The following is an 8,930-nucleotide window of genomic DNA, read 5'->3' as shown; positions in this document are numbered from 1 at the left end:
TGTAACCAATCTGGATAAATATTAGGGAATTTTTAGAAAAGATTTTTCAGAAAAAGATTGTTGTTGACTAACAAATAGCTGGAATCGGGCATTGTTATATTTTATGAAACAAAGATGGTTGAGCATGTTTTGTCACATATAATTTCACGAGAGTAAGACCATAATTTGTTCCAAGAATTGACTTGAGATGAAAGAGCTTATTTGAAAGGGCTTAAAGTCATTTGATTAAAGAGCTTATTTGAATTAAATCATTAAATGACTTTAAGTTCTTGCAACAATTGCCAACAATATTCAATATTCCTCATAAGCTTGGGATTATGAACATTTAATCTTTGATTACACTCATTTTGATTTAATTAGAATCAATTAAGTGCATGTTACTAACATCAAATCATAAAACATATACGAATTTTACAATTTGATTAACTAGATTGATGAAAACCCTAATTCATTGATCAAGTGAAAAAGAGAATAAACCAAACACATGATTAAGATCAAATCAAAGATTACTAGATGTTAAACACAAATCAAGTTCAAGTTACAACCTAACAACACATACTTAAGAATTCAGATTCGAAAATGACAATGAAATCAACCACACATGTCTAGGTTAAACTACAAATCAAACAAGTTTAAACTTCAAATTGACTTACAAAAATGAAATTAAAGTGTTTCCAAGTGTTAATCTCCTTCCAAAAGCTCTAAAAATCGCCTTCTCTCTGCCCAAAATCCGACTTTACTTCCAACAAAACTGATTGTTTGAATTATATGAGAGTAAGAATAATTTAAAAACTGTCGAGACATTTACACGGCCTGTGTAAATTAAAGGGTGCCATTTACACGACCGTGTAAACAAGAAAAGTAGAATGCTCAATCCTTCCAGGCCTTTGAAGTAGAATGCTCTTGTGTATGCGTTTACGTGGCCCGTGTAAACTATAAGCTATCATTTACACGGCTTTGTAAATTCCTGTGAAGCCAAATTCTTTATTTCTTCATTCTCTCTCTTCAATGCTCCAAAACTTCTGAAACTTTGTCTCCAACTCTTTTTAACTTCCTCCATGAAATATCATAAAAGTTTGTGAATGGAATTGCATCATGAAAAATCCCGAAAAATATGCAAACTACATGAGTTTAAACTTAAATGCAATGCAATTTTATGAACTAAAATTACAAAATGAATGCATTAAATGCACCTAACACGGACGAGAAACCACCAATAGACTAATAGTTTGGGTAGACTCCCCACTTGCTGGAAACGTTGGTACCGATACCATCGGAAATCATGTTCACAAGAGACACAACACAGACTTCTTGTTGGGGGAGTCCGATGTTTTGGTCACCATCCCTAATGATGAAGCTTCGGTCCTATCAAAGGCTATGGACAACAAGGCAATAAAACTACCTCATGAAGCAAAGGAATAACCGAAAGATGCCACCGACCTTGGTGGTGGTGACTTTAGGAGGAATCTGGAAGTTGACTTCCAAACTATCCCTAGCTTTACTTTGTCTCCAATGAGAGACAGTGTTTTTGTTGGTGCTTCCGCTTCAATTTTGGTGGCTCCCGACGTCTTTCTTTTGAAGTGGACTCTTACTTGTGAGTCTATTCTTATGAAGCGTTCGGCTGCTTATGAGTGGAGTTGTAATGTGTTCCTTCTTGCCACTATAGAATCATTGGAGCTCCTTTCTAACTCGCATATGGTTAACAACTTGCAATATGCGGTAGCCTAGGTTTCCCATTACTTAGTGGCTATAGTCGGTTTCCTGCGTCATGTTAGCTCAGATTTGGCGGAATTCATTACCATCAAGGCTGAACGTGACAAGCCAAGGGAGAGAGTGGTTGTCCTTGAGGTCGAGAAGCATAAGTTTGAGGATTGTTATGACTTGTTGGTAATGGGTTTGGATGTAGAAATGAAGCGCCTGTCTCGGTAAGTAGAGAGCTTGGTGGTGGAGAAAGAGGTGTTGGAGGGAAATTTTTAACATCCCGTTATTTTCTATTTGTAAAAGTCAACCCTAGTCAACCAAAGTCGAACTTGGGTCAACTAAAGTCTTCTTTATTGTTTTGGGTTTTATTAAGGTTAAAATAAAAACTGTTGTTTGTTAAAATCCTTAAATAATTGTGGTTGAAATAAGAAGGAAAATTCTGAAAAACCGAGAACATTCGCATCCTATTCCCTTCAGACCACAAATCCTCTGAATGCAAACGAGTGCCGTGAACTTCGGGCTGTGATTAGACTTCGGGCCGCAAACTCTTTGGATCTTATCGCCTTGGGAATCAACCTTATCACCTTGAACCTCGTTCTCGACCGCGAACCACTTCTCGGCCGTAATCACTTCAGACCGTATATGAGGTTCATGGCCGTGAACCCCTCGGACCGTGAACCCTCGCATACATATACTTTTCAGCCAAATTTTCTTCACTTTTTACACTTTCAAACACCATTTCAAATCTTTTTCTCTCAAGTATCATCAGCCAAGAACAACCTCTCTCCCCAAGAACATGCTATATTCATCCTTTCTCATCATATTTAAGTGTTCAATCACTAGTTCTTCATAAGATCTAACAGGTATCACTTCTTGATTAATAAAAATGTACTTAAATATTGCCTAAAAATAGGTATAAATATGGCAATATCAAAATACCCCACACTTAGGCTTTGCTTGCTCTCAAGCAAATTTAAACTTAACCCTTAATTACTAACATCACATAGAACAATCCGACTCCAGCTCAACCATTATGCCAAGACCTCAACGCATGGATTTGTGTCTAAAATTTTCCAAAAGTACCCCCCATACTTTAAATACACACAATCTTCATAAACACCTGCCCACTTTTTCCGAACAATGCTTATTTTATGCAACCCTCCGAATCCATCTGCAGAAAACCTCCTTATCCTCAAGGTATTTTTAGTTGAGCAACCTAAGCATACATAATCTAGAATTACAATCTATGATACCACTATGGAGCTCTTTTGGAATTCTTTAGTTCTTTGACATTTGATCTTTGATTTCTTTGAATTCACCACCTTTGTTGTTTGATTTTTGGTATCTCCAACTTTTTGAATTTCTTGGAATTTTGATCTTTTGATCTTCACTTTATTTGATCCAAAATTCTTCAAACTTTTCTTGCAATTCTCTCTTTTTTTACATGTACCTCACTTTTTCACTCAAAACCTACATGCTTAAGCAGAGGCGCTCAACCTCAATCGTTATTGGTTAATGATAATAATTTTCCTGGATATATTTCAGGTTTAGGCTGCTAAACATGTTGCATCCCTCAAACCAAGCGGGGTTATGTTTTTGTTCAATGATTTCACTAAAATAAGGGAGGCCACAAATGCACTATAACGTGTATTCGCTCAACTAAACATTTGAACTTTCATCGGATCATCCCACATAACACTAGCAATTACAGTTCAAATTATTATTACTAGATTCAATTAATAAAAATTTCAATTTTCAAATTTTTAATTTTACTATCAAATTCTATGATTATCTAGAAATTTACTTTTTCTACCCCTACCCCACACTTATTTCATACAATGCCCTCATTGTATGCATAAAAATAAATCAAAATTAAAGAAAAGGGAGAAAAAGGAACAGACTCCCCTGGGATAGTGGCGTGAACTTCTACAAAAGTGTTGAAAACGTGCATCCTGAATATGGACCTCCAAAAATAAAAAACTCGGTGTAGAACTGGATGAATATGTAAATAAACCACGAACATGAATCGAAACTTCAATTGTTCAAAGTGGATGCTAGTAAGTAGAAATGTGGGAAAGGATACACGTCGTGGCAGAGAGCACCATGTCGTGATATAAGATGAAAGCGCGAACAACAGGCTCCTTTATATTCTTTAAATTCCATGAGCGCCATGACGTGGCGAAAGGAGCCCACGTCGTGGAAATTGGACATCACAAAAATGCCTTATTTCTTGATGCATCCTAGCAGCTTGACCAATGTCTAAATGGTTTAAGATGCTTCTATGTAAATATACTTCCCAACTGTAACCTCTCTCCTACTAACGTACCCCACACTTATCTTGAATTGTGGGTTCCAACTCATGACTCTAAGCTTCCTTGACTTGACTAGACAAACACGACTCTAGAGTTAACCTTATATGCTCCTTAGAATTCCAATGCTAATCTGAAAAACGGAACAACCCAAAAGAAATAAAAGAGTAACATCATAGTTCAAGAAAGTTTTACATTACAAACCAAATTCAAACATAAAAGAAAACACTACTAAAAAAACAAAATGGAAAGAAAAGAAAAGAAAATCAATCATCATCTCCTTGGTCCTGCACTCCACTTGGTCTTGCCCCGTCATTTTGTGGACGCCAAAGCTCTTCCCATGTTGGAAAATAAGGATATTGTGGTGGCATAGAAGGTGGTCGGGTCACACCCAAATGCGAATAAATACCCTCAGTAAGCTGGGTATGATAAATGGCGTGCCCCCGGAGGTTATCCAAATAAGTTCCCACCCGACTCTGAAAAGGGTCGGTGGGCACTCCCTTTACATGCTGTGAAGTAGCATGCTCTCTCTCGATCTCTCCCCCGACATTCACCACCGCCCGCATAACTCCCAAGACTTGAATGGTCAAATCAGTGTCCGGGAATCGAGTAAGATTCCTCACAAAATCATGGGTCAAAATATGATACCACCTAGCAAGGCGAGTAACCAAATGCCCCCCTGTAATCGGACCCTCGGGCCTAGAATTGGCCGCTTTCTTCCCCATGAACCTCGCCAACATATACGGTAAATCACAGCAAACCCCCGGGGTAATAAGAGTCCACAGATAAAACAAATTATGAATAGGGACTTTATCGCCATGATGCTTGTGATTTATAGAAAAAGTGATCAGGTGATGTAGAAATCGGAAAACAGGATTCTGAATTTGTGACTCACTCGAATCACGAGTATTATACTCATGATTAGAAATGCCCCGCCAGAATTGAACATCCATAATACCGGGATTAAAATCCCGAACACATCCAAGTAGGAATGGTATGAAAAATGGAGATTAAGTCTCCACTTCGGTATAAAGCCCCATCCGCCAAGCGAATTCCCGAAGACTACACTCTCTATAAACACCACCCAAACGAAACACAAGTGCCCGGTTGTAAGTAAAATCAATGGTGCGTTCCTCGAAGCATACGGTAGAGAAAAACTCCACCGATAACTCCCGGTATACGGGTTCTTGAATTGCAAACAAATTCCTCCACCCATGAAAAGTGAAAGAAAATTGATCCCCTTCGTATGTTTTTGTCCAATAGCGTTCCAACTTAGCAACCATTCCCACACCACCGAGCCATCCCCAATCGATAATTGGGGCTATAACAAATTCCCTATTATACAACCATCCCAGTCGATTTTCATATGTAGTCAACAATGGTCGGGGAATGTTTTGAGGAAACTGATATAAAGGATGTATACTCGCCACATCAATCGGGTTTTCCTCCTGTGGAATAGCTCTTCATGGTCCCATTTCTGCATACAAAATCAAACCAAAGCAACAAACACCCAAAACATTAAATAAAATAAAACTGTTTGCCAGGAATCACGATGTGGCCAGGCTCGCCACGTCGTGGACCACAGTCACAACCTGTGTATAGATCGGTTAGTTTGTATTCGATTTCTACCAAAAATAATGCTTGGGGTTTGTTGCTATGGATATTTAAGGGACATGCAACCTAGAATCAACAACTAGTTTCAACCAATTTCGTGAATCACATAAACCCTAACCATGAAAATTTAAAATTGTAAGATATAACTACAATTAATGGGTAGAACACATACCAAGTAGAGTTAAATGACAAGAACTTGCAAGGAATTTGGAAGCAAATTAAGAATTTAGCTGTGGGGACCTTGTTCCCGTTCGTGTGGCAGTAGCAAATGGGGAGTGGGAATGTTGGTCAAAGTGTTTTAAGAAATGGTCCCCCTCGTGACTTTTTAACGGCCACATCGTGGCAGGCTATGCCATGTCGTGGACTTTGAACTTTTCATCTCATCCCGTGATTATACTTTTACCACGATGTGGCTCTATCAGACCACGACGTGGCAAATGCCTGATCGCAAAATTTTGTTAAATCACACATTTTTACTATCTACTTTGCATTTCATTTATTAATTAAAGCTCCCCACAACTAATTATTTACTAAGTATCAGTTATTAGATGATGAGTTGATATCTTCCTAATTAAAAACTCAAAAATTAAAAGAAAGAAAATGCAAACCAAACTCGGGTTGCCTCCCGAGAAGTGCTTCTTTTTCTTGGAGTCTTGAGCTGGACTCCGTGCCTTCTACGTTGAATCTTCTGAAGAGTCCACCACTAAAATCTTTTGTTCCTTGAATCACCTCTTGTAATCTTGAACTCGCATTTTATATGCCTTCTTTGAATTTTCTTTTTTAGCTTTGCCCTCTTCTTCAAGCTTGCGTTTTGTGCCCTTGGGTTCTTCCTTGCACTCTATAGCATCCTCCTCTTCTTTCACCACCGACTTTGTCACTCTTGAAGTGGCCTCCTCTTCATCACTTGTCATCTCCTCATCCTCTTTGCTCACCCAAGAAGGCGGACTCTTGTAAGCTATGAATTCAATCAAATATGGAACAGATGCCCTCGGTTTTGTTCTTTTGACTTGATGAACTGCCTTGATCTCTTCTTCCATAAGCTTTTCCAGTTCTTCTTGTTTATTGTATTCATTAATTGTGAACACCTCTTCTTGAACATGATCCTCTTGAAAGTCATCTTGTATTCCAAAAACTTCTTGTTCATCTCCAACCCTCAAAGTCCGCCTTCTTCCTTCATATCCAAACCTACAAAATCGATTGGAAGAGCTCCGGCAGTGTTAAGCAACAAGAGCTCCGGCAGTGTTAAGCAATGGACGACCAAGGATTATTAGAACATCAGGATCTTCCTTCATATCCAAACCTACAAAATCGATTGGAAAAACAAATTTTCCAATTTTCACCAAAATATCTTCCATTATGCCCCGGGGTTATGTCACTGAACGGTTCGCCATGTGAATCTTCATTTTTGTAGCCTTCATCTTCTGAATTTCCAATTTTTGATAAAATGAAAAATGCATCAAATTAATGCTAGCCCCAGAATCGGCTAAAGCATTAACCTTCATTTTATTTCCAAACTCACACGGAAGAGTGAGGCGTCCAGGATCCCCCATCTTTTCTGGTGTCTCTCCCAACATGGCTTTTGAGGTTTGTTCACTTAGAACCACCTTAGACTGCTTCTTTAATTGCCTGCGAGTGTCTATCAAATCTTGTAGTAATTTCTGATTCTCGGGAGTTTTGGATAAGGACTCGACAAAGGGAGTATTAATCGGGATCCCCTTCACATGCTTGAAAAACTCTATATGCTCCTTCTCCAGTAGACTAAGTGCAGCTCGGGGTGGAAATGGCAAAGGTGGCTGATAAACCGGAATGGGTTCAAAGACTTTTTGATCAGACATGGGCCACGTCATGGCCAGAGGAGTGCCACGTCGTGGCGAAGCTGTTTCAGGAACCCTTTCACTTTCGAACTTTGACTTCTTGGCTTTTGGATCGGGCTACTGTGGTTCTTCTTCCAATGCCTCCAGGAACTCAGAGATTGCTTCTTCTTCAGCATCGATGGCCATTACATGAGATTGGGTCTTTATTTCGGGATTCTTCGGGGACAATTTTTCATGAACCAGAGTGGCTAGTTAACCAAATTGTACTTCAAGGTTATGGATGGAGGCTTGCTAATTCTTTATTAAATTTTGTTGTTCCATAATAGCAGAATCAGTGGCATCGTGCCTCTTTTCTGAAGCTTCCATAAATTTCATCAAAATGGTCTCTAGATCGGGTTTCTTCTCGGCTGGTGGCTGCTCCTTTTGATAAAAGCCTCGACCTGTCTGCCTATACTTCTCTTCTTTTTGCTTCTTATACTCTTCATATGGCAGCCACTCTTTCTTCGGTTTCCTTCAATCCTCATCAAACTTATCCCCACTAGAGTAGCACACTTGAGCTTTTCTGTTCCCAAACTCATCTACATTGCAGTCCTTGGTCAAGTGTGGACCACTACATCTTTCGCAACCCACTCTCATGGCATGTATTGACTGGTCCATTTGTGTTATCCTTCGATCCAAATTATTCAGCATGGCCATTATAGCTGCTATTTCTTCAGTTTGGGCCCCTCCACCACCTTTTATTCCATCTTGCCTAGGGTTGTGGTATTCGCAAGAGTGCTTTGCGAATTCTTTAATCAGCTCCTTGACCTCCCTTGGATTTTTCTTTGTCAAAGGTCCTTGAGAGTCAAGGAGTTGTCTTGTCATAACGTTGACCCCGTCATAGAAGATTGACATCTCATGTTGCACATTTAGATCATGCTGAGGGCAATTTCTAAGCAAGCCCTTGTACCGCTCCCATGCTTCGTATAATGACTCCCCCGGCTGTTACTCAAAGTTGGCTATTGCCTTCTTGAGTTTGGCTATCTTGGATGGTGGGCAAAACTGGTCCAGGAATTGCTCACACATTTGAGCCCAAGTGGTAATTGTACCCGGTGGAAGTGCTTTTAACCATTCCTTAGCAGCTCCTTTGAAAGTGATGGCAAGCATCCTAAGCAAGACTGTGTTTCTGTTGACATTTGGGACATTGAAGTAATCCGCAATGTCATTGACTTCATCTAGATGCTTAAAAGCATCCTCATGATCTTTCCCAAAAAATGGGATATCCTTCAGTGCAGTCAATATGTGCCCGTTCAACTCGAATGTGGCAGTGGCAGGTATTGCGGGCTGGACTAAACCGGGACCCATATCTTCTCGGATCCACTTCTTGTAAGCTCCCATGGACATCTCTTCAATTGCTACCATCTCGTTCCTTGGCTCGTTCTCGGGTTCGCTTGTGTGTTCTTCAAATTCCGGCTTGGTATCGTATTTGGACTCTGTTTGGACGGGTGTTTGA

The 8,930-nt window shown here is 39.6% G+C and overlaps 1 non-coding gene across 1 annotated transcript; it reads left to right on the top strand.

Moving 5' to 3' along the window:
* The first annotated feature begins 8,348 nt into the window (after nucleotides 1-8,348).
* LOC111893600 (small nucleolar RNA R71) lies at nucleotides 8,349-8,455 on the top strand. The gene has a single exon (XR_002850915.1). It is a non-coding gene; the product is annotated as a small nucleolar RNA R71 (small nucleolar RNA).
* The last annotated feature ends 475 nt before the right edge of the window (nucleotides 8,456-8,930 follow it).

This window comes from Lactuca sativa, chromosome 8 (assembly GCF_002870075.4).
Source record: "Lactuca sativa cultivar Salinas chromosome 8, Lsat_Salinas_v11, whole genome shotgun sequence".
In the NCBI taxonomy this organism is placed as follows: Eukaryota; Viridiplantae; Streptophyta; class Magnoliopsida; order Asterales; family Asteraceae; genus Lactuca; species Lactuca sativa.
The sequence above is the reverse complement of the archived record's forward strand: the minus strand, read 5'-3'. Positions and strand labels throughout refer to the sequence as shown.